Genomic DNA, 5,000 nt, shown 5'->3' on the forward strand with positions numbered 1-5,000 from the left:
TTTTTTTTCAGCTCCTACCCTTTAGATTTGAAAAACCTATTCCCACACGCCCAGAAATACGAGACCAGCATCTTCACATCAACAACAGTGGGCAGAACCATCGCTATATCACAGACCAGGAACATCACAAGAATTGATAGAAATTTAAAGAAACAGTCCATTAACATAAGATTCCGAACAAATCATATTTGAAACAGATGATAAGAAATGTGCACAGAAAATGGAGGTACGAACTTTCTTATCTAATATAATGCTAGTGTTAGTTTTCAATATTGAGAACATTAGGGAGCATACAGAATTGATTAATAATATGAATGTTTTTAATGCCTTATCTTTAATCATGTAGGTACGTCTGGGATGAAGGGAAGGAAAAGGTGGTCTTCAGAAGCATCCGAGAAGTTTATATTATTTACAGATCACTTTAAACAATTAGGGACAAATCAGTGCAGAGATTTAAGAAAAAAATGGCAGATAATTAACATTATGAAAACATTAGTACGAGTCTCAGTTTCATGAAATACACATTAAAAATGATCGATATTTTGAAACCTAAGGGATGTCTAAAATAGGTTCTTAAATATGATTACCAAAAACATGCCAATGTGGCGTCCGCCACAATGCTTCCCCCTATTGAGGAAGAAAGGACTTCAGAGTGAGGATCCTGCGCGGACGAGAATGTCGTCCGGATCTCGTGTAGGTGGCGTCATCATGGTGTAAAGGCGAACTCGGCCATCCTGCTGGGGTGTAGGGTGGGTGATGAGAGCGACGGGTAGGTCTACTGGCGGTGAATTGCCGGGCTCCCAGGCAGAGGTCCTCTCGCTGAGTGTCGCTCGGGCCGTTGTTGTGGAAAAAATCTCTGGGCACGACGAGGGGCTGGTCATGCTGGCGTCTGGAGTGAGGCAGAGCTGGGCGTCGGGGGCGGTTGATTGCGTGGTTCAGTGTTGTGGCCGTGTTGCGTAGTGGCCACCTTCCATGTTGTTGTTGTGGACGTCTTCGAGGCTTCCACCTATATCCGTTGAGGCCGCGTTGCCGAACCGCTTGTGGTACGAGCAGATACCATCTGCAGTAAGATATCGGGCGAAGGGCCTCCGGTTCGTGTTGGTCCCTCGGCCAGTTGCTGCGTTGATCGCGATTGTGGCCGCGTTGTTGTCGGTACCTGCCGACGGGAAAATGGGGGCTGCTGACTGAGGGCGGCCTTGCCGATGAGCTTCCATCAGTGCGATGGCTCTGGTGAGGAGGGCTTCGATGGTCGTCTCGTTCGAGTCGTGGAGTTTCTACCTGATGTTCCCGGGGAGAGAGCAGAGCCAAATTTCATTTTTAAGGTCCACTTCGTGGAACTTTCCTTCTGCGTCTTTGGTGGGGAGGCGGCATAGGGTGGTGATTTCCTGCCAGACTTGTTTAGGAGTCTGATCTCCAAGCTGTGTGTTGGGGATGTTGAGGATCTGTCGCGCCCTTTCAGATGGAGAAAGAGAAAACTCCTTCAGCAGCTCCTGCTTCAGTGTGTCATACTCAATTTTGTCCGGCTAGGTATCTAACCAGGGGACTATTTGGGGGAAAATCTTCTCAGGTAAGGCAGCTATGACGTGGTCTGCTTTGGTGGTCGCCTTTTTGATGCTCTTGAGCCTGAACTGGGTTTCGGCTCTTCGAAATCATCTGTATTTTGGGGTGTCAGTTCTTCTGGCCGTGACAAAGGGGATGTGTTCGCCAGACTTGCTCGAGGGGAAGAAAGTACCTTGGGCAAACAAGGCTCAGGCATGGTAGGTGTGATGCCAGGAAGGAAGGCAATTCCTAGGGCCTAGGTTGACAATATATATATATATATATATATATATATATATATATATATATATATATATATATGTATATAAGCATATGTATATATGCATATATATATATATATATATATATATATATATATATATATATATATATATATATATATGTATGTATGTATATAAGCATATGTATATATGCATATATATATATATATATATATATATATATATATATATATATGTATATATATATATATGTATGTATATAAGCATATGTATATATGCATATATATACATATATAATCCATAACGTGTGTGTGTGTGTGTGTGCATTTATATATATGTGTGTGTGCATTTAAATGTGTGTGTGTGCATCTGTGGTGTGTGTGTGTGTGTGTGTGTGTGTGTGTGTGTGTGTGTGTGTGTGTGTGTGTGTGTGTGTGTGTGTGTGTGTGTGTGTGTGTGTGTGTGTGTGTGTGCATTTATATATATATATATATATATATATATATATATATATATATATATATATATATATATATACGTACATATATAGATAGATATACGCAAATACAACTCGAGGGAAATGAGGCGATGTCGACAGGACGAATGAGTCTCCGGCTTCTTGCAGGAAGCCTCTCAACCCCATCAACTCACCCCTTGTGGTCGCTCGTCAAGGACTTCCACCGGAACCCCAGAATCCCAATGCCAACAGGGACGTCTGCCTTCACGTGCTCGCCATACACGACGTCCCAAGACTCGGCTCTGCTCAGTGACGGGCATCGCCATTCGCGACACGGATTTGTCGGAGGCGATACCGATACCAATACATGTATCGCCGATACATCATCGCAAGGAAAGGGTCCTCACAGTTCTCGCCACTGACAACTGGCCACTTTTTTATTATTAACGTTATTGTTACGTATCCCATGGGAGCTTCTTGGACAATATTGGAAATGCAAATATTCAGATATAGTGCTTCAAAATGGCTGCAATAAATTAATAAATACAAAAATTCCCGACAGGTGGCGCCCGTCGCCAACACGAAAACGACGAGAGGGGTAACTATGCCATCGCTGGCCGTCACAGAACCACCATGTGAGGATCGCCGTTCCTTTTCTCAGCAGATTTACGGGTTTTGAATATGCAAATATAAGAGTAGCATTGTAAAAGAAATCAATTAGACACTCTCACTAAGGGCTTCTTATCAACCTTCAAGAATTTGAATCCTCCACGTCCTTCCATCTCCATAGCTTTTTCATTATTTATATTCTTATCATGGAAATTAACATATCATAGAAAATACCGTCTGCCTTCATCTCAGTCTCATTTCTCATCTCATTCATCTTCTTTTAAATTAGATTATTATTTTAAATGAACTTAGATCTTCATGTTTCATTAAATCTATTTTTTTAGGGAAACCTTAAACAATAAATACATAGAAGTTTATCTTACATTTATTTTATAAAGATTCCATTAACCACAGAACATAAAAAGTAGCAATAAAAGTACACTTTAAAAATGACACAAATGAACATGAAATAAAACACGAGAATAAAACAAGAAATCATAAAACGACTTCATAAAAAGAGCACATCGCGTTAAGAAAAAAATAATAATTAAAAACAGCCATTGCCCTTGCAACCGAAACCACAGATAAAAAGAATAAAAAAGAAACATCTCCCTATATCCAAGTGGCGGGTCACACGGCCGAGAGATGCTCTGCATTGACCCGGCCTCTTGGGCTGTATTTATTCTCTCCTCAGCAAATGAATATGCGAGAACGAGGGGACTAGCGTCAAAAAGGTCATGCTTCTCCCCTCCCATTCAGTTCGTTTTACTTTTTAAAAATATTTTAAAAAAACATATACCTGTAAAAAAATTCAGAATATAAAGAAAAAAAAAAAATGAGAACACTTAAAACTTAAGATTAATAGGCTAAGAGGAAGGATGCCCGCCTTTAGTGAAGATTGAAAGAAAACGAGTAAAAATATGTAAAAAAAAATAATAATATAATCAGGAATCATTGAATCACAAGATAACACCAGATCCAGTATCAATTATCCAGTATCCAGTATCTACTTGCCACGGCTCACTACACATTCACCGAGGAACGGGTTGTGTGTGTATATATATATATATATATATATATATATATATATATATATATATATATATATGTGCACAGTGGTCGACCTAAGCACTAGCCCGACGGTCACTGCCTAGTAAAACCGGCCGTGGACTAGTAAAATGCACTGCTAAACTAGTCCGGCGGACAAGCAAAAAGTATCCAGCGGCATGCTGTCATTACACAAACACAGATGATTGAACAGGTTCCACCCCAAGCAAAGAGTAAACCTGGAACTTCTTAGAGTAAGAAGTTGTAGTAAATTCATGGATCTCTTAATTCTATTCAACGAGGCAGTTTGATTAATCGCGTGTTAAATACAACATTGAGTCTAGTAAAACTTGTGCGCTAGTAAAATGATTAATTTACTAGCCCGGTGGGATAGTTGAACAATCCTTAAGCGCAAGGCTTGATACATATATATATATATATATATATATATATATATATATATATATATACATATATACATATATATATGTATATGTATATATATATATATATATATATATATATATATATATATATATATATATATGTGTGTGTCACACACACACACGCACACACACACACACACATATGTATATATATATATATATATATATATATATATATATATATATATATATATATATATATATATATATGGGGCCACTAGGGGTGAGCATTACACTATATATTGTTAGAGTAGTATGAAAAACACAGTAACATGTAAACATAGGTGAAAAGTAATCAACCACATTCAGAATCGAAGTGGAATGGATCTCATTTCGGTTATTGGTTCGTCTAAAGCAGAATACTTGACGAATAGTGGATATGAACCATCTTACGAACCACTGTCTGTATGATCAATACATTAATTGTGAATGTCTATGTGAATTGGTAGCTCCCTGGATACATACACATATCCATAATGAAATGAAAATCGCGCCTTAAAATTGACAACAAATCACAAAATAAGTCAATAAATCACATATTTCAAGGAATATTTGACAAGCATTACAAGCAAGCATTGCGATGATGTGTCGTGAAAGGAGGTGGAGGAAGGCATGACTGGTGAGGCATATGCTCATATTCAAAGACATTTCGGACCCTTG

The sequence above is a fragment of the Penaeus vannamei genome, chromosome 1 (genome assembly GCF_042767895.1).
Source record: "Penaeus vannamei isolate JL-2024 chromosome 1, ASM4276789v1, whole genome shotgun sequence".
NCBI classification, from domain to species: Eukaryota; Metazoa; Arthropoda; class Malacostraca; order Decapoda; family Penaeidae; genus Penaeus; species Penaeus vannamei.